General features: G+C 49.7%; 28 non-coding genes across 28 annotated transcripts; 10 read left to right on the plus strand and 18 right to left on the minus strand.

Moving 5' to 3' along the window:
- Positions 1 to 1063: 1063 nt before the first annotated feature.
- On the minus strand, positions 1064 to 1135 carry Trnap-cgg. The gene has a single exon. It is a non-coding gene; the product is annotated as a tRNA-Pro (tRNA).
- Positions 1136 to 1370: 235 nt separating this feature from the next.
- On the plus strand, positions 1371 to 1443 carry Trnav-uac. Its single transcript has one exon. It is a non-coding gene; the product is annotated as a tRNA-Val (tRNA).
- Positions 1444 to 2044: 601 nt separating this feature from the next.
- Trnap-ugg lies at positions 2045 to 2116 on the minus strand. The gene has a single exon. It is a non-coding gene; the product is annotated as a tRNA-Pro (tRNA).
- Positions 2117 to 3761: 1645 nt separating this feature from the next.
- On the minus strand, positions 3762 to 3833 carry Trnap-cgg. The gene has a single exon. It is a non-coding gene; the product is annotated as a tRNA-Pro (tRNA).
- Positions 3834 to 4068: 235 nt separating this feature from the next.
- Positions 4069 to 4141, plus strand: Trnav-uac. Its single transcript has one exon. It is a non-coding gene; the product is annotated as a tRNA-Val (tRNA).
- A 601-nt stretch (positions 4142 to 4742) lies between these two features.
- Positions 4743 to 4814, minus strand: Trnap-ugg. Its single transcript has one exon. It is a non-coding gene; the product is annotated as a tRNA-Pro (tRNA).
- A 1622-nt stretch (positions 4815 to 6436) lies between these two features.
- Positions 6437 to 6508, minus strand: Trnap-cgg. The gene has a single exon. It is a non-coding gene; the product is annotated as a tRNA-Pro (tRNA).
- Positions 6509 to 6743: 235 nt separating this feature from the next.
- Positions 6744 to 6816, plus strand: Trnav-uac. The gene has a single exon. It is a non-coding gene; the product is annotated as a tRNA-Val (tRNA).
- A 601-nt stretch (positions 6817 to 7417) lies between these two features.
- Trnap-ugg lies at positions 7418 to 7489 on the minus strand. The gene has a single exon. It is a non-coding gene; the product is annotated as a tRNA-Pro (tRNA).
- A 1645-nt stretch (positions 7490 to 9134) lies between these two features.
- Positions 9135 to 9206, minus strand: Trnap-cgg. The gene has a single exon. It is a non-coding gene; the product is annotated as a tRNA-Pro (tRNA).
- A 235-nt stretch (positions 9207 to 9441) lies between these two features.
- Positions 9442 to 9514, plus strand: Trnav-uac. Its single transcript has one exon. It is a non-coding gene; the product is annotated as a tRNA-Val (tRNA).
- A 601-nt stretch (positions 9515 to 10115) lies between these two features.
- Trnap-ugg lies at positions 10116 to 10187 on the minus strand. Its single transcript has one exon. It is a non-coding gene; the product is annotated as a tRNA-Pro (tRNA).
- A 1645-nt stretch (positions 10188 to 11832) lies between these two features.
- Positions 11833 to 11904, minus strand: Trnap-cgg. The gene has a single exon. It is a non-coding gene; the product is annotated as a tRNA-Pro (tRNA).
- A 235-nt stretch (positions 11905 to 12139) lies between these two features.
- Trnav-uac lies at positions 12140 to 12212 on the plus strand. Its single transcript has one exon. It is a non-coding gene; the product is annotated as a tRNA-Val (tRNA).
- Positions 12213 to 12813: 601 nt separating this feature from the next.
- Trnap-ugg lies at positions 12814 to 12885 on the minus strand. Its single transcript has one exon. It is a non-coding gene; the product is annotated as a tRNA-Pro (tRNA).
- A 1645-nt stretch (positions 12886 to 14530) lies between these two features.
- Trnap-cgg lies at positions 14531 to 14602 on the minus strand. The gene has a single exon. It is a non-coding gene; the product is annotated as a tRNA-Pro (tRNA).
- A 235-nt stretch (positions 14603 to 14837) lies between these two features.
- Positions 14838 to 14910, plus strand: Trnav-uac. The gene has a single exon. It is a non-coding gene; the product is annotated as a tRNA-Val (tRNA).
- A 601-nt stretch (positions 14911 to 15511) lies between these two features.
- On the minus strand, positions 15512 to 15583 carry Trnap-ugg. Its single transcript has one exon. It is a non-coding gene; the product is annotated as a tRNA-Pro (tRNA).
- A 1647-nt stretch (positions 15584 to 17230) lies between these two features.
- Positions 17231 to 17302, minus strand: Trnap-cgg. The gene has a single exon. It is a non-coding gene; the product is annotated as a tRNA-Pro (tRNA).
- A 235-nt stretch (positions 17303 to 17537) lies between these two features.
- On the plus strand, positions 17538 to 17610 carry Trnav-uac. Its single transcript has one exon. It is a non-coding gene; the product is annotated as a tRNA-Val (tRNA).
- Positions 17611 to 18211: 601 nt separating this feature from the next.
- Positions 18212 to 18283, minus strand: Trnap-ugg. Its single transcript has one exon. It is a non-coding gene; the product is annotated as a tRNA-Pro (tRNA).
- Positions 18284 to 20183: 1900 nt separating this feature from the next.
- On the plus strand, positions 20184 to 20256 carry Trnav-uac. Its single transcript has one exon. It is a non-coding gene; the product is annotated as a tRNA-Val (tRNA).
- A 601-nt stretch (positions 20257 to 20857) lies between these two features.
- Trnap-ugg lies at positions 20858 to 20929 on the minus strand. Its single transcript has one exon. It is a non-coding gene; the product is annotated as a tRNA-Pro (tRNA).
- Positions 20930 to 22531: 1602 nt separating this feature from the next.
- On the minus strand, positions 22532 to 22603 carry Trnap-cgg. Its single transcript has one exon. It is a non-coding gene; the product is annotated as a tRNA-Pro (tRNA).
- Positions 22604 to 22838: 235 nt separating this feature from the next.
- Positions 22839 to 22911, plus strand: Trnav-uac. The gene has a single exon. It is a non-coding gene; the product is annotated as a tRNA-Val (tRNA).
- Positions 22912 to 23512: 601 nt separating this feature from the next.
- On the minus strand, positions 23513 to 23584 carry Trnap-ugg. The gene has a single exon. It is a non-coding gene; the product is annotated as a tRNA-Pro (tRNA).
- Positions 23585 to 25448: 1864 nt separating this feature from the next.
- Trnav-uac lies at positions 25449 to 25521 on the plus strand. The gene has a single exon. It is a non-coding gene; the product is annotated as a tRNA-Val (tRNA).
- Positions 25522 to 26122: 601 nt separating this feature from the next.
- On the minus strand, positions 26123 to 26194 carry Trnap-ugg. Its single transcript has one exon. It is a non-coding gene; the product is annotated as a tRNA-Pro (tRNA).
- Positions 26195 to 27668: the final 1474 nt, after the last annotated feature.

A 27668-nucleotide genomic window follows, 5' to 3' on the forward strand; every position in this document is an offset into this window, starting at 1 on the left:
CATGTCATTCTGCTTTCAATCGTTAATCTCCGGCTGGGAGTAGTGGCGTACTTCTGTAATCCAAGCTTCTGGGAGGCCGTTGTGTGGGAGAGATCTGGAAACAACTACAGATTCGACCGTTCCACGAGCTCAGGAACGGCCGCGAGGCCGTCATCGAGCTCTGCAGATCGACAGATGATAGTGTGGAAATTTCGGCAAGCGGTGGCTAAGGGTTAAGAGAAGCCAAACGCACTAAACACAAGAAAGTCGGGAAACCGAAGCACACAACTCATAACGAAAAGATTGCGGAATGCAGTGCGAAAGCAAAACTTCGAGAAGACCAACTCTGAAGCCATCGGCGAGCTAGGAATTATTCCGCACAAGAAGCGATCATGTAGGAAGAGCGAGCCGAGGCTGTCGCTCGACCACACAACAAATTTTTGCTTAATCCCAATTTGCAGTACCGGTTCGACACTAGAATACTGCGCCTTGGTTCTTCCAAAAGCGATAGTAATAAGCACGTCGACTGCAGTGTCATTTGGGGTAGTGAGTCAGACATGGAGAGGATATGGGGCGGGTGGAATATGCAACGACAGGGGCATTGCAGGGCGGCCGCCGGCTCGTTGCGCTGTGGCGCACCGGTGCCGGCGGCGGCCTGGCTGGGCTGCTGGTGCCTCCATGTAGAGCTGCCGCCGAGCCCAGGCAAAGTGCCGCTAACGAAGCGATTGCCTTTGGTGACATCTTTTGCAATAACGACTGCGCGAATCGACGGTATCTCGTAAGGAAGGAAAGAGCAGCAGCTGCCGCCGAGCCCAGGCGCCGTGCCGAACACGCAGAAGGTCCCCGGCTCGATTGCGGGCGGAAACCCGTTTTCGTCGCACTCAGCAAGACACTTGCTACGATCTCTACTGTGACCATTTAAATCAACTTCAAACGTTCCATCAGCAGGGTGCACATGGCTCAAATGAAACATGAAACGGTTTCAGAACTGGTTGTCGGATTTTAGCGCTGACTTGGAGGCCTGGAAATGCGCGAAACAGCCGCCGCCATGCGATTTGTTACCACACCGTTGTACAAAACGCAAGGGTTCGTCCGGGATTTGAACCCGGGACCTCCTGCACCCGAAGCAGGAATCATACCCCTAGACCAACGAGCCTATTCGTTCCGAAAACGCACTGCATGTGAATGACGCCACCTTTGATGGTCTCACCATGTAGGGCTGCAGCTCAGCCAGCGTTCTCCCTGTCTGTCGCGGTTGGATTGTTTCCATCGACGTCTTTTACTACAGGAACTTCACGAATCGGAGGGAGCTCGTAGCCGATGCCCTTGCTAACACAGAAGAGAAACTGTTGCTATTACGAGTCTCCGGGTGGTACATGAAAAGAACCGTCGTTTCCGTGGTGTAGCGGTTATCACGTCTGCTTTACACGCAGAAGGTCCCCGGTTCGATCCCGGGCGGGAACACAACAATTTTAATCTATATTTCGGATTTCATTTCCGAGATGACCTCACGTCCGCGTATGCAGAGACAAGCAATGTTGTATGCTAGACGGATAGGGCGTCATTTTACTGTCAAATACTGTTGCTCTCTTATTGCACCGGTATTTGGTAACTGAGAACGCCCCTAGCTTCATTATGGCTGGCAAAATTTATAATCCGGTTCTTCAGGGCTACTTCAAGTGCGCTTGCTACTGGCTTTCCTGAGCTCACCCTACTCGCCTTGTCACAGCTCTGTCAAAGTGTGATGCTAACTAATAATGAGAAACTCTTAGCCACGCTCAATCTTACATGCCACCCCTTGGTTGTTGCCGTCGCTAGTAAGATGAGGGTAGACTGTCGCACAATTAAGCTGAATCTCCACTCACGGTGCACATATCCCGCAAAGACAACCTTGTTTTCCGTTGCATGCAAAATTACCGTCTGCCTTTCTACCGAATTACACCTACGTACTTTACTGGTGCCGCATTCTTGTTATATCCACGTGCTATAACGGGCGTCAACTCTTCATTGAGGAGCTGCAACCGGGGCTGAGTTCCACCTACTCTTCAGCACGGTCAAAATGGCAGGGCTCGTCCGGGATTTGAACCCGGGACCTCCTGCACCCAAAGCAGGAATCATACCCCTAGACCAACGAGCCTCCTGGCTGGAGCAGTCAAGTTAATCCCAAGTAGTGGGCCTCACAGGGAACACAAACTTTCACGCGAATTCGCAAGATAAACGCTTTCTGCAGGCAGCACTCACCACTGATGAGAAGAATATTAAAGGCAACGAATAAAAAGGGAAATAACTTCATCGAGCACTGCTCATGAACAGCCGGCAGTGCCTCAGTTTCGGTATGTGGTTTCTCAGGGTTAAGAGAAGGCGAATGCACTAAACAAAAGAACATCGGGAAACCAAGCACCAACTCATAACGAAAAGATTGCACAATATACTGCAAGCAAAATTTCCAGAAGACGGATACTGAAGACGCCGCAGACAAAAGAATTATTCTATGCAGTAACGATTATCTAGGAAGCGTGAATTGCATGTGCTGCTCCACCACACAACTTCTTTTGATACTGTTTTACTTATTCTAAATTTTCATTACCTGATCGTCTCTAAAATACTGTGCGGTTATCACCTGGTTTCCAACAGCGATAGTAGTAAGTAAATCGACTACAAAGTCTTTCAAAGTAGGTCAGACACAAAAAAAAAAAAAAAATCGGAGCTGCGTGTAGCTCATGTCATTCTGCTTTCAATCGTTAATCTCCGGCTGGGAGTAGTGGCGTACTTCTGTAATCCAAGCTTCTGGGAGGCCGTTGTGTGGGAGAGATCTGGAAACAACTACAGATTCGACCGTTCCACGAGCTCAGGAACGGCCGCGAGGCCGTCATCGAGCTCTGCAGATCGACAGATGATAGTGTGGAAATTTCGGCAAGCGGTGGCTAAGGGTTAAGAGAAGCCAAACGCACTAAACACAAGAAAGTCGGGAAACCGAAGCACACAACTCATAACGAAAAGATTGCGGAATGCAGTGCGAAAGCAAAACTTCGAGAAGACCAACTCTGAAGCCATCGGCGAGCTAGGAATTATTCCGCACAAGAAGCGATCATGTAGGAAGAGCGAGCCGAGGCTGTCGCTCGACCACACAATAAATTTTTGCTTAATCCCAATTTGCAGTACCGGTTCGACACTAGAATACTGCGCCTTGGTTCTTCCAAAAGCGATAGTAATAAGCACGTCGACTGCAGTGTCATTTGGGGTAGTGAGTCAGACATGGAGAGGATATGGGGCGGGTGGAATATGCAACGACAGGGGCATTGCAGGGCGGCCGCCGGCTCGTTGCGCTGTGGCGCACCGGTGCCGGCGGCGGCCTGGCTGGGCTGCTGGTGCCTCCATGTAGAGCTGCCGCCGAGCCCAGGCAAAGTGCCGCTAACGAAGCGATTGCCTTTGGTGACATCTTTTGCAATAACGACTGCGCGAATCGACGGTATCTCGTAAGGAAGGAAAGAGCAGCAGCTGCCGCCGAGCCCAGGCGCCGTGCCGAACACGCAGAAGGTCCCCGGCTCGATTGCGGGCGGAAACCCGTTTTCGTCGCACTCAGCAAGACACTTGCTACGATCTCTACTGTGACCATTTAAATCAACTTCAAACGTTCCATCAGCAGGGTGCACATGGCTCAAATGAAACATGAAACGGTTTCAGAACTGGTTGTCGGATTTTAGCGCTGACTTGGAGGCCTGGAAATGCGCGAAACAGCCGCCGCCATGCGATTTGTTACCACACCGTTGTACAAAACGCAAGGGCTCGTCCGGGATTTGAACCCGGGACCTCCTGCACCCGAAGCAGGAATCATACCCCTAGACCAACGAGCCTATTCGTTCCGAAAACGCACTGCATGTGAATGACGCCACCTTTGATGGTCTCACCATGTAGGGCTGCAGCTCAGCCAGCGTTCTCCCTGTCTGTCGCGGTTGGATTGTTTCCATCGACGTCTTTTACTACAGGAACTTCACGAATCGGAGGGAGCTCGTAGCCGATGCCCTTGCTAACACAGAAGAGAAACTGTTGCTATTACGAGTCTCCGGGTGGTACATGAAAAGAACCGTCGTTTCCGTGGTGTAGCGGTTATCACGTCTGCTTTACACGCAGAAGGTCCCCGGTTCGATCCCGGGCGGGAACACAACAATTTTAATCTATATTTCGGATTTCATTTCCGAGATGACCTCACGTCCGCGTATGCAGAGACAAGCAATGTTGTATGCTAGACGGATAGGGCGTCATTTTACTGTCAAATACTGTTGCTCTCTTATTGCACCGGTATTTGGTAACTGAGAACGCCCCTAGCTTCATTATGGCTGGCAAAATTTATAATCCGGTTCTTCAGGGCTACTTCAAGTGCGCTTGCTACTGGCTTTCCTGAGCTCACCCTACTCGCCTTGTCACAGCTCTGTCAAAGTGTGATGCTAACTAATAATGAGAAACTCTTAGCCACGCTCAATCTTACATGCCACCCCTTGGTTGTTGCCGTCGCTAGTAAGATGAGGGTAGACTGTCGCACAATTAAGCTGAATCTCCACTCACGGTGCACATATCCCGCAAAGACAACCTTGTTTTCCGTTGCATGCAAAATTACCGTCTGCCTTTCTACCGAATTACACCTACGTACTTTACTGGTGCCGCATTCTTGTTATATCCACGTGCTATAACGGGCGTCAACTCTTCATTGAGGAGCTGCAACCGGGGCTGAGTTCCACCTACTCTTCAGCACGATCAAAATGGCAGGGCTCGTCCGGGATTTGAACCCGGGACCTCCTGCATCCAAAGCAGGAATCATACCCCTAGACCAACGAGCCTCCTGGCTGGAGCAGTCAAGTTAATCCCAAGTAGTGGGCCTCACAGGGAACACAAACTTTCACGCGAATTCGCAAGATAAACGCTTTCTGCAGGCAGCACTCACCACTGATGAGAAGAATATTAAAGGCAACGAATAAAAAGGGAAATAACTTCATCGAGCACTGCTTATGAACAGCCGGCAGTGCCTCAGTTTCGGTATGTGGTTTCTCAGGGTTAAGAGAAGGCGAATGCACTAAACAAAAGAACATCGGGAAACCAAGCACCAACTCATAACGAAAAGATTGCACAATATACTGCAAGCAAAATTTCCAGAAGACGGATACTGAAGACGCCGCAGACAAAAGAATTATTCTATGCAGTAACGATTATCTAGGAAGCGTGAATTGCATGTGCTGCTCCACCACACAACTTCTTTTGATACTGTTTTACTTATTCTAAATTTTCATTACCTGATCGTCTCTAAAATACTGTGCGGTTATCACCTGGTTTCCAACAGCGATAGTAGTAAGTAAATCGACTACAAAGTCTTTCAAAGTAGGTCAGACACAAAAAAAAAAAAAAATCGGAGCTGCGTGTAGCTCATGTCATTCTGCTTTCAATCGTTAATCTCCGGCTGGGAGTAGTGGCGTACTTCTGTAATCCAAGCTTCTGGGAGGCCGTTGTGTGGGAGAGATCTGGAAACAACTACAGATTCGACCGTTCCACGAGCTCAGGAACGGCCGCGAGGCCGTCATCGAGCTCTGCAGATCGACAGATGATAGTGTGGAAATTTCGGCAAGCGGTGGCTAAGGGTTAAGAGAAGCCAAACGCACTAAACACAAGAAAGTCGGGAAACCGAAGCACACAACTCATAACGAAAAGATTGCGGAATGCAGTGCGAAAGCAAAACTTCGAGAAGACCAACTCTGAAGCCATCGGCGCGCTAGGAATTATTCCGCACAAGAAGCGAGGGTGTCGCTCGACCACACAATTAATTTTTGCTTATTCCAAGTTTGCAATACCGGTTCGACACTAGAATACTGCGCCTTGGTTCTTCCAAAAGCGATAGTAATAAGCACGTCGACTGCAGTGTCATTTGGGGTAGTGAGTCAGACATGGAGAGGATATGGGGCGGGTGGAATATGCAACGACAGGGGCATTGCAGGGCGGCCGCCGGCTCGTTGCGCTGTGGCGCACCGGTGCCGGCGGCGGCCTGGCTGGGCTGCTGGTGCCTCCATGTAGAGCTGCCGCCGAGCCCAGGCAAAGTGCCGCTAACGAAGCGATTGCCTTTGGTGACATCTTTTGCAATAACGACTGCGCGAATCGACGGTATCTCGTAAGGAAGGAAAGAGCAGCAGCTGCCGCCGAGCCCAGGCGCCGTGCCGAACACGCAGAAGGTCCCCGGCTCGATTGCGGGCGGAAACCCGTTTTCGTCGCACTCAGCAAGACACTTGCTACGATCTCTACTGTGACCATTTAAATCAACTTCAAACGTTCCATCAGCAGGGTGCACATGGCTCAAATGAAACATGAAACGGTTTCAGAACTGGTTGTCGGATTTTAGCGCTGACTTGGAGGCCTGGAAATGCGCGAAACAGCCGCCGCCATGCGATTTGTTACCACACCGTTGTACAAAACGCAAGGGCTCGTCCGGGATTTGAACCCGGGACCTCCTGCACCCGAAGCAGGAATCATACCCCTAGACCAACGAGCCTATTCGTTCCGAAAACGCACTGCATGTGAATGACGCCACCTTTGATGGTCTCACCATGTAGGGCTGCAGCTCAGCCAGCGTTCTCCCTGTCTGTCGCGGTTGGATTGTTTCCATCGACGTCTTTTACTACAGGAACTTCACGAATCGGAGGGAGCTCGTAGCCGATGCCCTTGCTAACACAGAAGAGAAACTGTTGCTATTACGAGTCTCCGGGTGGTACATGAAAAGAACCGTCGTTTCCGTGGTGTAGCGGTTATCACGTCTGCTTTACACGCAGAAGGTCCCCGGTTCGATCCCGGGCGGGAACACAACAATTTTAATCTATATTTCGGATTTCATTTCCGAGATGACCTCACGTCCGCGTATGCAGAGACAAGCAATGTTGTATGCTAGACGGATAGGGCGTCATTTTACTGTCAAATACTGTTGCTCTCTTATTGCACCGGTATTTGGTAACTGAGAACGCCCCTAGCTTCATTATGGCTGGCAAAATTTATAATCCGGTTCTTCAGGGCTACTTCAAGTGCGCTTGCTACTGGCTTTCCTGAGCTCACCCTACTCGCCTTGTCACAGCTCTGTCAAAGTGTGATGCTAACTAATAATGAGAAACTCTTAGCCACGCTCAATCTTACATGCCACCCCTTGGTTGTTGCCGTCGCTAGTAAGATGAGGGTAGACTGTCGCACAATTAAGCTGAATCTCCACTCACGGTGCACATATCCCGCAAAGACAACCTTGTTTTCCGTTGCATGCAAAATTACCGTCTGCCTTTCTACCGAATTACACCTACGTACTTTACTGGTGCCGCATTCTTGTTATATCCACGTGCTATAACGGGCGTCAACTCTTCATTGAGGAGCTGCAACCGGGGCTGAGTTCCACCTACTCTTCAGCACGGTCAAAATGGCAGGGCTCGTCCGGGATTTGAACCCGGGACCTCCTGCACCCAAAGCAGGAATCATACCCCTAGACCAACGAGCCACCTGGCTGAAGCAGTCAAGTTAATCCCAAGTAGTGGGCCTCACAGGGAACACAAACTTTCACGCGAATTCGCAAGATAAACGCTTTCTGCAGGCAGCACTCACCACTGATGAGAAGAATATTAAAGGCAACGAATAAAAAGCGAAATAACTTCATCGAGCACTGCTTATGAACAGCCGGCAGTGCCTCAGTTTCGGTATGTGGTTTCTCAGGGTTAAGAGAAGGCGAATGCACTAAACAAAAGAACATCGGGAAACCAAGCACCAACTCATAACGAAAAGATTGCACAATATACTGCAAGCAAAGTTTCCAGAAGACGGATACTGAAGACGCCGCAGACAAAAGAATTATTCTATGCAGTAACGATTATCTAGGAAGCGTGAATTGCATGTGCTGCTCCACCACACAACTTCTTTTGATACTGTTTTACTTATTCTAAATTTTCATTACCTGATCGTCTCTAAAATACTGTGCGGTTATCACCTGGTTTCCAACAGCGATAGTAGTAAGTAAATCGACTACAAAGTCTTTCAAAGTAGGTCAGACACAAAAAAAAAAAAAAAATCGGAGCTGCGTGTAGCTCATGTCATTCTGCTTTCAATCGTTAATCTCCGGCTGGGAGTAGTGGCGTACTTCTGTAATCCAAGCTTCTGGGAGGCCGTTGTGTGGGAGAGATCTGGAAACAACTACAGATTCGACCGTTCCACGAGCTCAGGAACGGCCGCGAGGCCGTCATCGAGCTCTGCAGATCGACAGATGATAGTGTGGAAATTTCGGCAAGCGGTGGCTAAGGGTTAAGAGAAGCCAAACGCACTAAACACAAGAAAGTCGGGAAACCGAAGCACACAACTCATAACGAAAAGATTGCGGAATGCAGTGCGAAAGCAAAACTTCGAGAAGACCAACTCTGAAGCCATCGGCGAGCTAGGAATTATTCCGCACAAGAAGCGATCATGTAGGAAGAGCGAGCCGAGGCTGTCGCTCGACCACACAATAAATTTTTGCTTAATCCCAATTTGCAGTACCGGTTCGACACTAGAATACTGCGCCTTGGTTCTTCCAAAAGCGATAGTAATAAGCACGTCGACTGCAGTGTCATTTGGGGTAGTGAGTCAGACATGGAGAGGATATGGGGCGGGTGGAATATGCAACGACAGGGGCATTGCAGGGCGGCCGCCGGCTCGTTGCGCTGTGGCGCACCGGTGCCGGCGGCGGCCTGGCTGGGCTGCTGGTGCCTCCATGTAGAGCTGCCGCCGAGCCCAGGCAAAGTGCCGCTAACGAAGCGATTGCCTTTGGTGACATCTTTTGCAATAACGACTGCGCGAATCGACGGTATCTCGTAAGGAAGGAAAGAGCAGCAGCTGCCGCCGAGCCCAGGCGCCGTGCCGAACACGCAGAAGGTCCCCGGCTCGATTGCGGGCGGAAACCCGTTTTCGTCGCACTCAGCAAGACACTTGCTACGATCTCTACTGTGACCATTTAAATCAACTTCAAACGTTCCATCAGCAGGGTGCACATGGCTCAAATGAAACATGAAACGGTTTCAGAACTGGTTGTCGGATTTTAGCGCTGACTTGGAGGCCTGGAAATGCGCGAAACAGCCGCCGCCATGCGATTTGTTACCACACCGTTGTACAAAACGCAAGGGCTCGTCCGGGATTTGAACCCGGGACCTCCTGCACCCGAAGCAGGAATCATACCCCTAGACCAACGAGCCTATTCGTTCCGAAAACGCACTGCATGTGAATGACGCCACCTTTGATGGTCTCACCATGTAGGGCTGCAGCTCAGCCAGCGTTCTCCCTGTCTGTCGCGGTTGGATTGTTTCCATCGACGTCTTTTACTACAGGAACTTCACGAATCGGAGGGAGCTCGTAGCCGATGCCCTTGCTAACACAGAAGAGAAACTGTTGCTATTACGAGTCTCCGGGTGGTACATGAAAAGAACCGTCGTTTCCGTGGTGTAGCGGTTATCACGTCTGCTTTACACGCAGAAGGTCCCCGGTTCGATCCCGGGCGGGAACACAACAATTTTAATCTATATTTCGGATTTCATTTCCGAGATGACCTCACGTCCGCGTATGCAGAGACAAGCAATGTTGTATGCTAGACGGATAGGGCGTCATTTTACTGTCAAATACTGTTGCTCTCTTATTGCACCGGTATTTGGTAACTGAGAACGCCCCTAGCTTCATTATGGCTGGCAAAATTTATAATCCGGTTCTTCAGGGCTACTTCAAGTGCGCTTGCTACTGGCTTTCCTGAGCTCACCCTACTCGCCTTGTCACAGCTCTGTCAAAGTGTGATGCTAACTAATAATGAGAAACTCTTAGCCACGCTCAATCTTACATGCCACCCCTTGGTTGTTGCCGTCGCTAGTAAGATGAGGGTAGACTGTCGCACAATTAAGCTGAATCTCCACTCACGGTGCACATATCCCGCAAAGACAACCTTGTTTTCCGTTGCATGCAAAATTACCGTCTGCCTTTCTACCGAATTACACCTACGTACTTTACTGGTGCCGCATTCTTGTTATATCCACGTGCTATAACGGGCGTCAACTCTTCATTGAGGAGCTGCAACCGGGGCTGAGTTCCACCTACTCTTCAGCACGGTCAAAATGGCAGGGCTCGTCCGGGATTTGAACCCGGGACCTCCTGCACCCAAAGCAGGAATCATACCCCTAGACCAACGAGCCACCTGGCTGGAGCAGTCAAGTTAATCCCAAGTAGTGGGCCTCACAGGGAACACAAACTTTCACGCGAATTCGCAAGATAAACGCTTTCTGCAGGCAGCACTCACCACTGATGAGAAGAATATTAAAGGCAACGAATAAAAAGCGAAATAACTTCATCGAGCACTGCTTATGAACAGCCGGCAGTGCCTCAGTTTCGGTATGTGGTTTCTCAGGGTTAAGAGAAGGCGAATGCACTAAACAAAAGAACATCGGGAAACCAAGCACCAACTCATAACGAAAAGATTGCACAATATACTGCAAGCAAAGTTTCCAGAAGACGGATACTGAAGACGCCGCAGACAAAAGAATTATTCTATGCAGTAACGATTATCTAGGAAGCGTGAATTGCATGTGCTGCTCCACCACACAACTTCTTTTGATACTGTTTTACTTATTCTAAATTTTCATTACCTGATCGTCTCTAAAATACTGTGCGGTTATCACCTGGTTTCCAACAGCGATAGTAGTAAGTAAATCGACTACAAAGTCTTTCAAAGTAGGTCAGACACAAAAAAAAAAAAAAAATCGGAGCTGCGTGTAGCTCATGTCATTCTGCTTTCAATCGTTAATCTCCGGCTGGGAGTAGTGGCGTACTTCTGTAATCCAAGCTTCTGGGAGGCCGTTGTGTGGGAGAGATCTGGAAACAACTACAGATTCGACCGTTCCACGAGCTCAGGAACGGCCGCGAGGCCGTCATCGAGCTCTGCAGATCGACAGATGATAGTGTGGAAATTTCGGCAAGCGGTGGCTAAGGGTTAAGAGAAGCCAAACGCACTAAACACAAGAAAGTCGGGAAACCGAAGCACACAACTCATAACGAAAAGATTGCGGAATGCAGTGCGAAAGCAAAACTTCGAGAAGAACAACTCTGAAGCCATCGGCGAGCTAGGAATTATTCCGCACAAGAAGCGATCATGTAGGAAGAGCGAGCCGAGGCTGTCGCTCGACCACACAATAAATTTTTGCTTAATCCCAATTTGCAGTACCGGTTCGACACTAGAATACTGCGCCTTGGTTCTTCCAAAAGCGATAGTAATAAGCACGTCGACTGCAGTGTCATTTGGGGTAGTGAGTCAGACATGGAGAGGATATGGGGCGGGTGGAATATGCAACGACAGGGGCATTGCAGGGCGGCCGCCGGCTCGTTGCGCTGTGGCGCACCGGTGCCGGCGGCGGCCTGGCTGGGCTGCTGGTGCCTCCATGTAGAGCTGCCGCCGAGCCCAGGCAAAGTGCCGCTAACGAAGCGATTGCCTTTGGTGACATCTTTTGCAATAACGACTGCGCGAATCGACGGTATCTCGTAAGGAAGGAAAGAGCAGCAGCTGCCGCCGAGCCCAGGCGCCGTGCCGAACACGCAGAAGGTCCCCGGCTCGATTGCGGGCGGAAACCCGTTTTCGTCGCACTCAGCAAGACACTTGCTACGATCTCTACTGTGACCATTTAAATCAACTTCAAACGTTCCATCAGCAGGGTGCACATGGCTCAAATGAAACATGAAACGGTTTCAGAACTGGTTGTCGGATTTTAGCGCTGACTTGGAGGCCTGGAAATGCGCGAAACAGCCGCCGCCATGCGATTTGTTACCACACCGTTGTACAAAACGCAAGGGCTCGTCCGGGATTTGAACCCGGGACCTCCTGCACCCGAAGCAGGAATCATACCCCTAGACCAACGAGCCTATTCGTTCCGAAAACGCACTGCATGTGAATGACGCCACCTTTGATGGTCTCACCATGTAGGGCTGCAGCTCAGCCAGCGTTCTCCCTGTCTGTCGCGGTTGGATTGTTTCCATCGACGTCTTTTACTACAGGAACTTCACGAATCGGAGGGAGCTCGTAGCCGATGCCCTTGCTAACACAGAAGAGAAACTGTTGCTATTACGAGTCTCCGGGTGGTACATGAAAAGAACCGTCGTTTCCGTGGTGTAGCGGTTATCACGTCTGCTTTACACGCAGAAGGTCCCCGGTTCGATCCCGGGCGGGAACACAACAATTTTAATCTATATTTCGGATTTCATTTCCGAGATGACCTCACGTCCGCGTATGCAGAGACAAGCAATGTTGTATGCTAGACGGATAGGGCGTCATTTTACTGTCAAATACTGTTGCTCTCTTATTGCACCGGTATTTGGTAACTGAGAACGCCCCTAGCTTCATTATGGCTGGCAAAATTTATAATCCGGTTCTTCAGGGCTACTTCAAGTGCGCTTGCTACTGGCTTTCCTGAGCTCACCCTACTCGCCTTGTCACAGCTCTGTCAAAGTGTGATGCTAACTAATAATGAGAAACTCTTAGCCACGCTCAATCTTACATGCCACCCCTTGGTTGTTGCCGTCGCTAGTAAGATGAGGGTAGACTGTCGCACAATTAAGCTGAATCTCCACTCACGGTGCACATATCCCGCAAAGACAACCTTGTTTTCCGTTGCATGCAAAATTACCGTCTGCCTTTCTACCGAATTACACCTACGTACTTTACTGGTGCCGCATTCTTGTTATATCCACGTGCTATAACGGGCGTCAACTCTTCATTGAGGAGCTGCAACCGGGGCTGAGTTCCACCTACTCTTCAGCACGGTCAAAATGGCAGGGCTCGTCCGGGATTTGAACCCGGGACCTCCTGCACCCAAAGCAGGAATCATACCCCTAGACCAACGAGCCACCTGGCTGGAGCAGTCAAGTTAATCCCAAGTAGTGGGCCTCACAGGGAACACAAACTTTCACGCGAATTCGCAAGATAAACGCTTTCTGCAGGCAGCACTCACCACTGATGAGAAGAATATTAAAGGCAACGAATAAAAAGCGAAATAACTTCATCGAGCACTGCTTATGAACAGCCGGCAGTGCCTCAGTTTCGGTATGTGGTTTCTCAGGGTTAAGAGAAGGCGAATGCACTAAACAAAAGAACATCGGGAAACCAAGCACCAACTCATAACGAAAAGATTGCACAATATACTGCAAGCAAAGTTTCCAGAAGACGGATACTGAAGACGCCGCAGACAAAAGAATTATTCTATGCAGTAACGATTATCTAGGAAGCGTGAATTGCATGTGCTGCTCCACCACACAACTTCTTTTGATACTGTTTTACTTATTCTAAATTTTCATTACCTGATCGTCTCTAAAATACTGTGCGGTTATCACCTGGTTTCCAACAGCGATAGTAGTAAGTAAATCGACTACAAAGTCTTTCAAAGTAGGTCAGACACAAAAAAAAAAAAAAAATCGGAGCTGCGTGTAGCTCATGTCATTCTGCTTTCAATCGTTAATCTCCGGCTGGGAGTAGTGGCGTACTTCTGTAATCCAAGCTTCTGGGAGGCCGTTGTGTGGGAGAGATCTGGAAACAACTACAGATTCGACCGTTCCACGAGCTCAGGAACGGCCGCGAGGCCGTCATCGAGCTCTGCAGATCGACAGATGATAGTGTGGAAATTTCGGCAAGCGGTGGCTAAGGGTTAAGAGAAGCCAAACGCACTAAACACAAGAAAGTCGGGAAACCGAAGCACACAACTCATAACGAAAAGATTGCGGAATGCAGTGCGAAAGCAAAACTTCGAGAAGAACAACTCTGAAGCCATCGGCGAGCTAGGAATTATTCCGCACAAGAAGCGATCATGTAGGAAGAGCGAGCCGAGGCTGTCGCTCGACCACACAATAAATTTTTGCTTAATCCCAATTTGCAGTACCGGTTCGACACTAGAATACTGCGCCTTGGTTCTTCCAAAAGCGATAGTAATAAGCACGTCGACTGCAGTGTCATTTGGGGTAGTGAGTCAGACATGGAGAGGATATGGGGCGGGTGGAATATGCAACGACAGGGGCATTGCAGGGCGGCCGCCGGCTCGTTGCGCTGTGGCGCACCGGTGCCGGCGGCGGCCTGGCTGGGCTGCTGGTGCCTCCATGTAGAGCTGCCGCCGAGCCCAGGCAAAGTGCCGCTAACGAAGCGATTGCCTTTGGTGACATCTTTTGCAATAACGACTGCGCGAATCGACGGTATCTCGTAAGGAAGGAAAGAGCAGCAGCTGCCGCCGAGCCCAGGCGCCGTGCCGAACACGCAGAAGGTCCCCGGCTCGATTGCGGGCGGAAACCCGTTTTCGTCGCACTCAGCAAGACACTTGCTACGATCTCTACTGTGACCATTTAAATCAACTTCAAACGTTCCATCAGCAGGGTGCACATGGCTCAAATGAAACATGAAACGGTTTCAGAACTGGTTGTCGGATTTTAGCGCTGACTTGGAGGCCTGGAAATGCGCGAAACAGCCGCCGCCATGCGATTTGTTACCACACCGTTGTACAAAACGCAAGGGCTCGTCCGGGATTTGAACCCGGGACCTCCTGCACCCGAAGCAGGAATCATACCCCTAGACCAACGAGCCTATTCGTTCCGAAAACGCACTGCATGTGAATGACGCCACCTTTGATGGTCTCACCATGTAGGGCTGCAGCTCAGCCAGCGTTCTCCCTGTCTGTCGCGGTTGGATTGTTTCCATCGACGTCTTTTACTACAGGAACTTCACGAATCGGAGGGAGCTCGTAGCCGATGCCCTTGCTAACACAGAAGAGAAACTGTTGCTATTACGAGTCTCCGGGTGGTACATGAAAAGAACCGTCGTTTCCGTGGTGTAGCGGTTATCACGTCTGCTTTACACGCAGAAGGTCCCCGGTTCGATCCCGGGCGGGAGCACAACAATTTTAATCTATATTTCGGATTTCATTTCCGAGATGACCTCACGTCCGCGTATGCAGAGACAAGCAATGTTGTATGCTAGACGGATAGGGCGTCATTTTACTGTCAAATACTGTTGCTCTCTTATTGCACCGGTATTTGGTAACTGAGAACGCCCCTAGCTTCATTATGGCTGGCAAAATTTATAATCCGGTTCTTCAGGGCTACTTCAAGTGCGCTTGCTACTGGCTTTCCTGAGCTCACCCTACTCGCCTTGTCACAGCTCTGTCAAAGTGTGATGCTAACTAATAATGAGAAACTCTTAGCCACGCTCAATCTTACATGCCACCCCTTGGTTGTTGCCGTCGCTAGTAAGATGAGGGTAGACTGTCGCACAATTAAGCTGAATCTCCACTCACGGTGCACATATCCCGCAAAGACAACCTTGTTTTCCGTTGCATGCAAAATTACCGTCTGCCTTTCTACCGAATTACACCTACGTACTTTACTGGTGCCGCATTCTTGTTATATCCACGTGCTATAACGGGCGTCAACTCTTCATTGAGGAGCTGCAACCGGGGCTGAGTTCCACCTACTCTTCAGCACGGTCAAAATGGCAGGGCTCGTCCGGGATTTGAACCCGGGACCTCCTGCACCCAAAGCAGGAATCATACCCCTAGACCAACGAGCCACCTGGCTGGAGCAGTCAAGTTAATCCCAAGTAGTGGGCCTCACAGGGAACACAAACTTTCACGCGAATTCGCAAGATAAACGCTTTCTGCAGGCAGCACTCACCACTGATGAGAAGAATATTAAAGGCAACGAATAAAAAGCGAAATAACTTCATCGAGCACTGCTTATGAACAGCCGGCAGTGCCTCAGTTTCGGTATGTGGTTTCTCAGGGTTAAGAGAAGGCGAATGCACTAAACAAAAGAACATCGGGAAACCAAGCACCAACTCATAACGAAAAGATTGCACAATATACTGCAAGCAAAGTTTCCAGAAGACGGATACTGAAGACGCCGCAGACAAAAGAATTATTCTATGCAGTAACGATTATCTAGGAAGCGTGAATTGCATGTGCTGCTCCACCACACAACTTCTTTTGATACTGTTTTACTTATTCTAAATTTTCATTACCTGATCGTCTCTAAAATACTGTGCGGTTATCACCTGGTTTCCAACAGCGATAGTAGTAAGTAAATCGACTACAAAGTCTTTCCAAGTAGGTCAGACACAAAAAAAAAAAAAAAAAATCGGAGCTGCGTGTAGCTCATGTCATTCTGCTTTCAATCGTTAATCTGCGGCTGGGAGTAGTGGCGTACTTCTGTAATCCAAGCTTCTGGGAGGCCGTTGTGTGGGAGAGATCTGGAAACAACTACAGATTCGACCGTTCCACGAGCTCAGGAACGGCCGCGAGGCCGTCATCGAGCTCTGCAGATCGACAGATGATAGTGTGGAAATTTCGGCAAGCGGTGGCTAAGGGTTAAGAGAAGCCAAACGCACTAAACACAAGAAAGTCGGGAAACCGAAGCACACAACTCATAACGAAAAGATTGCGGAATGCAGTGCGAAAGCAAAACTTCGAGAAGACCAACTCTGAAGCCATCGGCGAGCTAGGAATTATTCCGCACAAGAAGCGATCATGTAGGAAGAGCGAGCCGAGGCTGTCGCTCGACCACACAATAAATTTTTGCTTAATCCCAATTTGCAGTACCGGTTCGACACTAGAATACTGCGCCTTGGTTCTTCCAAAAGCGATAGTAATAAGCACGTCGACTGCAGTGTCATTTGGGGTAGTGAGTCAGACATGGAGAGGATATGGGGCGGGTGGAATATGCAACGACAGGGGCATTGCAGGGCGGCCGCCGGCTCGTTGCGCTGTGGCGCACCGGTGCCGGCGGCGGCCTGGCTGGGCTGCTGGTGCCTCCATGTAGAGCTGCCGCCGAGCCCAGGCAAAGTGCCGCTAACGAAGCGATTGCCTTTGGTGACATCTTTTGCAATAACGACTGCGCGAATCGACGGTATCTCGTAAGGAAGGAAAGAGCAGCAGCTGCCGCCGAGCCCAGGCGCCGTGCCGAACACGCAGAAGGTCCCCGGCTCGATTGCGGGCGGAAACCCGTTTTCGTCGCACTCAGCAAGACACTTGCTACGATCTCTACTGTGACCATTTAAATCAACTTCAAACGTTCCATCAGCAGGGTGCACATGGCTCAAATGAAACATGAAACGGTTTCAGAACTGGTTGTCGGATTTTAGCGCTGACTTGGAGGCCTGGAAATGCGCGAAACAGCCGCCGCCATGCGATTTGTTACCACACCGTTGTACAAAACGCAAGGGCTCGTCCGGGATTTGAACCCGGGACCTCCTGCACCCGAAGCAGGAATCATACCCCTAGACCAACGAGCCTATTCGTTCCGAAAACGCACTGCATGTGAATGACGCCACCTTTGATGGTCTCACCATGTAGGGCTGCAGCTCAGCCAGCGTTCTCCCTGTCTGTCGCGGTTGGATTGTTTCCATCGACGTCTTTTACTACAGGAACTTCACGAATCGGAGGGAGCTCGTAGCCGATGCCCTTGCTAACACAGAAGAGAAACTGTTGCTATTACGAGTCTCCGGGTGGTACATGAAAAGAACCGTCGTTTCCGTGGTGTAGCGGTTATCACGTCTGCTTTACACGCAGAAGGTCCCCGGTTCGATCCCGGGCGGGAACACAACAATTTTAATCTATATTTCGGATTTCATTTCCGAGATGACCTCACGTCCGCGTATGCAGAGACAAGCAATGTTGTATGCTAGACCTATAGGGCGTCATTTTACTGTCAAATACTGTTGCTCTCTTATTGCACCGGTATTTGGTAACTGAGAACGCCCCTAGCTTCATTATGGCTGGCAAAATTTATAATCCGGTTCTTCAGGGCTACTTCAAGTGCGCTTGCTACTGGCTTTCCTGAGCTCACCCTACTCGCCTTGTCACAGCTCTGTCAAAGTGTGATGCTAACTAATAATGAGAAACTCTTAGCCACGCTCAATCTTACATGCCACCCCTTGGTTGTTGCCGTCGCTAGTAAGATGAGGGTAGACTGTCGCACAATTAAGCTGAATCTCCACTCACGGTGCACATATCCCGCAAAGACAACCTTGTTTTCCGTTGCATGCAAAATTACCGTCTGCCTTTCTACCGAATTACACCTACGTACTTTACTGGTGCCGCATTCTTGTTATATCCACGTGCTATAACGGGCGTCAACTCTTCATTGAGGAGCTGCAACCGGGGCTGAGTTCCACCTACTCTTCAGCACGGTCAAAATGGCAGGGCTCGTCCGGGATTTGAACCCGGGACCTCCTGCTCCCAAAGCAGGAATCATACCCCTAGACCAACGAGCCACCTGGCTGGAGCAGTCAAGTTAATCCCAAGTAGTGGGCCTCACAGGGAACACAAACTTTCACGCGAATTCGCAAGATAAACGCTTTCTGCAGGCAGCACTCACCACTGATGAGAAGAATATTAAAGGCAACGAATAAAAAGCGAAATAACTTCATCGAGCACTGCTTATGAACAGCCGGCAGTGCCTCAGTTTCGGTATGTGGTTTCTCAGGGTTAAGAGAAGGCGAATGCACTAAACAAAAGAACATCGGGAAACCAAGCACCAACTCATAACGAAAAGATTGCACAATATACTGCAAGCAAAGTTTCCAGAAGACGGATACTGAAGACGCCGCAGACAAAAGAATTATTCTATGCAGTAACGATTATCTAGGAAGCGTGAATTGCATGTGCTGCTCCACCACACAACTTCTTTTGATACTGTTTTACTTATTCTAAATTTTCATTACCTGATCGTCTCTAAAATACTGTGCGGTTATCACCTGGTTTCCAACAGCGATAGTAGTAAGTAAATCGACTACAAAGTCTTTCCAAGTAGGTCAGACACAAAAAAAAAAAAAAAAAATCGGAGCTGCGTGTAGCTCATGTCATTCTGCTTTCAATCGTTAATCTGCGGCTGGGAGTAGTGGCGTACTTCTGTAATCCAAGCTTCTGGGAGGCCGTTGTGTGGGAGAGATCTGGAAACAACTACAGATTCGACCGTTCCACGAGCTCAGGAACGGCCGCGAGGCCGTCATCGAGCTCTGCAGATCGACAGATGATAGTGTGGAAATTTCGGCAAGCGGTGGCTAAGGGTTAAGAGAAGCCAAACGCACTAAACACAAGAAAGTCGGGAAACCGAAGCACACAACTCATAACGAAAAGATTGCGGAATGCAGTGCGAAAGCAAAACTTCGAGAAGACCAACTCTGAAGCCATCGGCGAGCTAGGAATTATTCCGCACAAGAAGCGATCATGTAGGAAGAGCGAGCCGAGGCTGTCGCTCGACCACACAATAAATTTTTGCTTAATCCCAATTTGCAGTACCGGTTCGACACTAGAATACTGCGCCTTGGTTCTTCCAAAAGCGATAGTAATAAGCACGTCCACTGCAGTGTCATTTGGGGTAGTGAGTCAGACATGGAGAGGATATGGGGCGGGTGGAATATGCAACGACAGGGGCATTGCAGGGCGGCCGCCGGCTCCTTGCGCTGTGGCGCACCGGTGCCGGCGGCGGCCTGGCTGGGCTGCTGGTGCCTCCATGTAGAGCTGCCGCCGAGCCCAGGCAAAGTGCCGCTAACGAAGCGATTGCCTTTGGTGACATCTTTTGCAATAACGACTGCGCGAATCGACGGTATCTCGTAAGGAAGGAAAGAGCAGCAGCTGCCGCCGAGCCCAGGCGCCGTGCCGAACACGCAGAAGGTCCCCGGCTCGATTGCGGGCGGAAACCCGTTTTCGTCGCACTCAGCAAGACACTTGCTACGATCTCTACTGTGACCATTTAAATCAACTTCAAACGTTCCATCAGCAGGGTGCACATGGCTCAAATGAAACAGTTTCAGAACTGGTTGTCGGATTTTAGCGCTGACTTGGAGGCCTGGAAATGCGCGAAACAGCCGACGCCATGCGATTTGTTACCGACCTCCTGCACCCGAAGCAGGAATCATACCCCTAGACCAACGAGCCTATTTGTTCCGAAAACGCACTGCATGTGAATGACGCCACCTTTGATGGTCTCACCATGTAGGGCTGCAGCTCAGCCAGCGTTCTCCCTGTCTGTCGCGGTTGGATTGTTTTAATCGACGTCTTTTACTATAGGACCTTCACGAATCGGAGGGAACTCGTAGCCGATGCCCTTGCTAACACAGAAGAAAAACTGTTGCTATTACGAGTCTCCGGGTAGTACATGAAAGAACCGTCGTTTCCGTGGTGTAGCGGTTATCACGTCTGCTTTACACGCAGAAGGTCCCCGGTTCGATCCCGGGCGGGAACACCACAATTTTAATCTATTTTTCGGATTTCATTTCCGAGATGAGCTCACGTCCGCGTATGCAGAGACAAGCAATGTCGTATCCTAGACGGATAGGGCGTCATTTTACTGTCAAATACTGTTGCTCTCTTATTGCACCGGTATTTGGTAACTGAGAACGCCCCTAGCTCCATTATGGCTGGCAAAATTTATAATCCGGTTCTTCAGGGCTACTTCAAGTGCGCTTGCTACTGGCTTTCCTGAGCTCACCCTACTCGCCTTGTCACAGCTCTGTCAAAGTGTGATGCTAACTGATAATGAGAAACTCTTAGCCACGCTCTATCTTACATGCCACCCCTTGGTTGTTGCCGTCGCTAGTAAGATGAGGGTAGACTGTCGCGCAATTAAACTGAATCTCCACTCACTGTGCACATATTCCGCAAAGACAACCTTGTTTTCCGTTGCATGCAAAATTACCGTCTGCGTTTCTACCGAATTCCACCTACGTATTTTTCTGGTGCCGCATTCTTGTTATATCCACGTGCTATAACAGGCGTCTACTCCTCATTGAGGAGCTGCAACCGGGGCTGAGTTCCACCTACTCTTCAGAACGGTCAAAATGGCAGGGCTCGTCCGGGATTTGAACCCGGGACCTCCTGCACCCAAAGCAGGAATCATACCCTTAGACCAACGAGCCACCCGTCTGGAGCAGTCAAGTTAATCCCAAGTAGTGGACCTCACAGGGAACACAAACTTTCACGTGAATTCGCAAGATAAACGCTTTCTGCAGGCAGCACTCACTACTGATCAGAAGAATATTAAAGGCAACGAATAAAAAGCGAAATAACTTCATCGAGCACTGCTTATGAACAGCCGGCAGTGCCTCAGTTTCGGTATGTGGTTTCTCAGGGTTAAGAGAAGGCGAATGCACTAAACAAAAGAACATCGGGAAACCAAGCACCAACTCATAACGAAAAGATTGCACAATATACTGCAAGCAAAATTTCCAGAAGACGGATACTGAAGACGCCGCAGACAAAAGAATTATTCTATGCAGTAACGATTATCTAGGAAGCGTGAATTGCATGTGCTGCTCCACCACACAACTTCTTTTGATACTGCTTTACTTATTCTAATTTTTCATTACCTGATCGTCTCTAGAATACTGTGTGGTTATCACCTGGTTTCCAACAGCGATAGTAGTAAGTCTTTCAAAGTAGGTCAGACACCAAAAAAAAAAAAAAAAATCGGAGGTGCGTGTAGCTCATGTCATTCTGCTTTCAAACGTGAATCTTCGGCTGGGAGTAGTGGCGTACTTCTGTAATCCTAGCTTCTGGGAGGCCGTTGTGTGGGAGAGATCTGGAAATAACTACAGATTCGGCCGTTCCACGAGCTCAGAAACGGCCGCGATGCCTTCATCGAGCTCTGTAGATCGACAGATGACAGTGTGCAAATTTCGGCAAGCGGTGGCTAAGGGTTAAGAGAAGCCAAACGCACTAAACACAAGAAAGTCGGGAAACAGAAGCACACAACTCATAACGAAAACATTGCGGAATGCAGGGCGAAAGCAAAACTTCGAGAAGACCAACTCTGAAGCCATCGGCGCGCTAGGAATTATTCCGCACAAGAAGCGAGGGTGTCGCTCGACCACACAATTAATTTTTGCTTATTCCAAGTTTGCAATACCGGTTCGACACTAGAATACTGCGCCTTGGTTCTTCCAAAAGCGATAGTAATAAGCACGTCGACTGCAGTGTCATTTGGGGTAGTGAGTCAGACATGGAGAGGATATGGGGCGGGTGGAATATGCAACGACAGGGGCATTGCAGGGCGGCCGCCGGCTCCTTGCGCTGTGGCGCACCGGTGCCGGCGGCGGCCTGGCTGGGCTGCTGGTGCCTCCATGTAGAGCTGCCGCCGAGCCCAGGCAAAGTGCCGCTAACGAAGCGATTGCCTTTGGTGACATCTTTTGCAATAACGACTGCGCGAATCGACGGTATCTCGTAAGGAAGGAAAGAGCAGCAGCTGCCGCCGAGCCCAGGCGCCGTGCCGAACACGCAGAAGGTCCCCGGCTCGATTGCGGGCGGAAACCCGTTTTCGTCGCACTCAGCAAGACACTTGCTACGATCTCTACTGTGACCATTTAAATCAACTTCAAACGTTCCATCAGCAGGGTGCACATGGCTCAAATGAAACAGTTTCAGAACTGGTTGTCGGATTTTAGCGCTGACTTGGAGGCCTGGAAATGCGCGAAACAGCCACCGCCATGCGATTTGTTACCACACCGTTGTACAAAACGCAAGGGCTCGTCCGGGATTTGAACCCGGGACCTCCTGCACCCGAAGCAGGAATCATACCCCTAGACCAACGAGCCTATTCGTTCCGAAAACGCACTGCATGTGAATGACGCCACCTTTGATGGTCTCACCATGTAGGGCTGCAGCTCAGCTAGCGTTCTCCCTGTCTGTCGCGGTTGGATTGTTTTCATCGACGTCTTTTACTGCAGGAACTTCGCGAATCGGAGGGAGCTCGTAGCCGATGCCCTTGCTAACACAGAAGAAAAACTGTTGCTATTACGAGTCTCCGGGTGGTACATGAAAAGAACCGTCGTTTCCGTGGTGTAGCGGTTATCACGTCTGCTTTACACGCAGAAGGTCCCCGGTTCGATCCCGGGCGGGAACACCACAATTTTAATCTATTTTTCGGATTTCATTTCCGAGATGAGCTCACGTCCGCGTATGCAGAGACAAGCAATGTCGTATCCTAGACGGATAGGGCGTCATTTTACTGTCAAATACTGTTGCTCTCTTATTGCACCGGTATTTGGTAACTGAGAACGCCCCTAGCTCCATTATGGCTGGCAAAATTTATAATCCGGTTCTTCAGGGCTACTTCAAGTGCGCTTGCTACTGGCTTTCCTGAGCTCACCCTACTCGCCTTGTCACAGCTCTGTCAAAGTGTGATGCTAACTGATAATGAGAAACTCTTAGCCACGCTCTATCTTACATGCCACCCCTTGGTTGTTGCCGTCGCTAGTAAGATGAGGGTAGACTGTCGCGCAATTAAACTGAATCTCCACTCACTGTGCACATATTCCGCAAAGACAACCTTGTTTTCCGTTGCATGCAAAATTACCGTCTGCGTTTCTACCGAATTCCACCTACGTATTTTTCTGGTGCCGCATTCTTGTTATATCCACGTGCTATAACAGGCGTCTACTCCTCATTGAGGAGCTGCAACCGGGGCTGAGTTCCACCTACTCTTCAGAACGGTCAAAATGGCAGGGCTCGTCCGGGATTTGAACCCGGGACCTCCTGCACCCAAAGCAGGAATCATACCCTTAGACCAACGAGCCACCCGTCTGGAGCAGTCAAGTTAATCCCAAGTAGTGGACCTCACAGGGAACACAAACTTTCACGTGAATTCGCAAGATAAACGCTTTCTGCAGGCAGCACTCACTACTGATCAGAAGAATATTAAAGGCAACGAATAAAAAGCGAAATAACTTCATCGAGCACTGCTTATGAACAGCCGGCAGTGCCTCAGTTTCGGTATGTGGTTTCTCAGGGTTAAGAGAAGGCGAATGCACTAAACAAAAGAACATCGGGAAACCAAGCACCAACTCATAACGAAAAGATTGCACAATATACTGCAAGCAAAATTTCCAGAAGACGGATACTGAAGACGCCGCAGACAAAAGAATTATTCTATGCAGTAACGATTATCTAGGAAGCGTGAATTGCATGTGCTGCTCCACCACACAACTTCTTTTGATACTGCTTTACTTATTCTAATTTTTCATTACCTGATCGTCTCTAGAATACTGTGTGGTTATCACCTGGTTTCCAACAGCGATAGTAGTAAGTCTTTCAAAGTAGGTCAGACACCAAAAAAAAAAAAAAAAAATCGGAGGTGCGTGTAGCTCATGTCATTCTGCTTTCAAACGTGAATCTTCGGCTGGGAGTAGTGGCGTACTTCTGTAATCCTAGCTTCTGGGAGGCCGTTGTGTGGGAGAGATCTGGAAATAACTACAGATTCGGCCGTTCCACGAGCTCAGAAACGGCCGCGATGCCTTCATCGAGCTCTGTAGATCGACAGATGACAGTGTGCAAATTTCGGCAAGCGGTGGCTAAGGGTTAAGAGAAGCCAAACGCACTAAACACAAGAAAGTCGGGAAACAGAAGCACACAACTCATAACGAAAACATTGCGGAATGCAGGGCGAAAGCAAAACTTCGAGAAGACCAACTCTGAAGCCATCGGCGCGCTAGGAATTATTCCGCACAAGAAGCGAGGGTGTCGCTCGACCACACAATTAATTTTTGCTTATTCCAAGTTTGCAATACCGGTTCGACACTAGAATACTGCGCCTTGGTTCTTCCAAAAGCGATAGTAATAAGCACGTCGACTGCAGTGTCATTTGGGGTAGTGAGTCAGACATGGGGAGGATATGGGGCGGGCGGAATATGCAACGACAGGGGCATTGCAGGGCGGCCGCCGGCTCGTTGCGCTGTGGCGCGCCGGTGCCGGCGGCGGCCTGGCTGGGCTGCTGGTGCCTCCATGTAGAGCTGCCGCCGAGCCCAGGCAAAGTGCCGCTAACGAAGCGATTGCCTTTGGTGACATCTTTTGCAATAACGACTGCGCGAATCGACGGTATCTCGTAAGGAAGGAAAGAGCAGCAGCTGCCGCCGAGCCCAGGCGCCGTGCCGAACACGCAGAAGGTCCCCGGCTCGATTGCGGGCGGAAACCCGTTTTCGTCGCACTCAGCAAGACACTTGCTACGATCTCTACTGTGACCATTTAAATCAACTTCAAACGTTCCATCAGCAGGGTGCACATGGCTCAAATGAAACAGTTTCAGAACTGGTTGTCGGATTTTAGCGCTGACTTGGAGGCCTGGAAATGCGCGAAACAGCCGACGCCATGCGATTTGTTACCGACCTCCTGCACCCGAAGCAGGAATCATACCCCTAGACCAACGAGCCTATTTGTTCCGAAAACGCACTGCATGTGAATGACGCCACCTTTGATGGTCTCACCATGTAGGGCTGCAGCTCAGCCAGCGTTCTCCCTGTCTGTCGCGGTTGGATTGTTTTAATCGACGTCTTTTACTATAGGACCTTCACGAATCGGAGGGAACTCGTAGCCGATGCCCTTGCTAACACAGAAGAAAAACTGTTGCTATTACGAGTCTCCGGGTAGTACATGAAAAGAACCGTCGTTTCCGTGGTGTAGCGGTTATCACGTCTGCTTTACACGCAGAAGGTCCCCGGTTCGATCCCGGGCGGGAACACCACAACTTTAATCTATTTTTTGGATTTCATTTCCGAGATGAGCTCACGTCCGCGTATGCAGAGACAAGCAATGTCGTATCCTAGACGGATAGGGCGTCATTTTACTGTCAAATACTGTTGCTCTCTTATTGCACCGGTATTTGGTAACTGAGAACGCCCCTAGCTCCATTATGGCTGGCAAAATTTATAATCCGGTTCTTCAGGGCTACTTCAAGTGCGCTTGCTACTGGCTTTCCTGAGCTCACCCTACTCGCCTTGTCACAGCTCTGTCAAAGTGTGATGCTAACTGATAATGAGAAACTCTTAGCCACGCTCTATCTTACATGCCACCCCTTGGTTGTTGCCGTCGCTAGTAAGATGAGGGTAGACTGTCGCGCAATTAAGCTGAATCTCCACTCACTGTGCACATATTCCGCAAAGACAACCTTGTTTTCCGTTGCATGCAAAATTACCGTCTGCGTTTCTACCGAATTCCACCTACGTATTTTTCTGGTGCCGCATTCTTGTTATATCCACGTGCTATAACAGGCGTCTACTCCTCATTGAGGAGCTGCAACCGGGGCTGAGTTCCACCTACTCTTCAGAACGGTCAAAATGGCAGGGCTCGTCCGGGATTTGAACCCGGGACCTCCTGCACCCAAAGCAGGAATCATACCCTTAGACCAACGAGCCACCCGTCTGGAGCAGTCAAGTTAATCCCAAGTAGTGGACCTCACAGGGAACACAAACTTTCACGTGAATTCGCAAGATAAACGCTTTCTGCAGGCAGCACTCACTACTGATCAGAAGAATATTAAAGGCAACGAATAAAAAGCGAAATAACTTCATCGAGCACTGCTTATGAACAGCCGGCAGTGCCTCAGTTTCGGTATGTGGTTTCTCAGGGTTAAGAGAAGGCGAATGCACTAAACAAAAGAACATCGGGAAACCAAGCACCAACTCATAACGAAAAGATTGCACAATATACTGCAAGCAAAATTTCCAGAAGACGGATACTGAAGACGCCGCAGACAAAAGAATTATTCTATGCAGTAACGATTATCTAGGAAGCGTGAATTGCATGTGCTGCTCCACCACACAACTTCTTTTGATACTGCTTTACTTATTCTAATTTTTCATTACCTGATCGTCTCTAGAATACTGTGTGGTTATCACCTGGTTTCCAACAGCGATAGTAGTAAGTCTTTCAAAGTAGGTCAGGCACAAAAAAAAAAAAAAAAAAAACAAATCGGAGGTGCGTGTAGCTCATGTCATTCTGCTTTCAAACGTGAATCTTCGGCTGGGAGTAGTGGCGTACTTCTGTAATCCTAGCTTCTGGGAGGCCGTTGTGTGGGAGAGATCTGGAAATAACTACAGATTCGGCCGTTCCACGAGCTCAGAAACGGCCGCGATGCCTTCATCGAGCTCTGTAGCTCGACAGATGACAGTGTGCAAATTTCGGCAAGCGGTGGCTAAGGGTTAAGAGAAGCCAAACGCACTAAACACAAGAAAGTCGGGAAACAGAAGCACACAACTCATAACGAAAAGATTGCGGAATGCAGGGCGAAAGCAAAACTTCGAGAAGACCAACTCTGAAGCCATCGGCGCGCTAGGAATTATTCCGCACAAGAAGCGAGGGTGTCGCTCGACCACACAATTAATTTTTGCTTATTCCAAGTTTGCAATACCGGTTCGACACTAGAATACTGCGCCTTGGTTCTTCCAAAAGCGATAGTAATAAGCACGTCGACTGCAGTGTCATTTGGGGTAGTGAGTCAGACATGGGGAGGATATGGGGCGGGCGGAATATGCAACGACAGGGGCATTGCAGGGCGGCCGCCGGCTCGTTGCGCTGTGGCGCGCCGGTGCCGGCGGCGGCCTGGCTGGGCTGCTGGTGCCTCCATGTAGAGCTGCCGCCGAGCCCAGGCAAAGTGCCGCTAACGAAGCGATTGCCTTTGGTGACATCTTTTGCAATAACGACTGCGCGAATCGACGGTATCTCGTAAGGAAGGAAAGAGCAGCAGCTGCCGCCGAGCCCAGGCGCCGTGCCGAACACGCAGAAGGTCCCCGGCTCGATTGCGGGCGGAAACCCGTTTTCGTCGCACTCAGCAAGACACTTGCTACGATCTCTACTGTGACCATTTAAATCAACTTCAAACGTTCCATC

The sequence above is a fragment of the Schistocerca americana genome, chromosome 2 (assembly GCF_021461395.2).
Source record: "Schistocerca americana isolate TAMUIC-IGC-003095 chromosome 2, iqSchAmer2.1, whole genome shotgun sequence".
Lineage (NCBI taxonomy): Eukaryota > Metazoa > Arthropoda > Insecta > Orthoptera > Acrididae > Schistocerca > Schistocerca americana.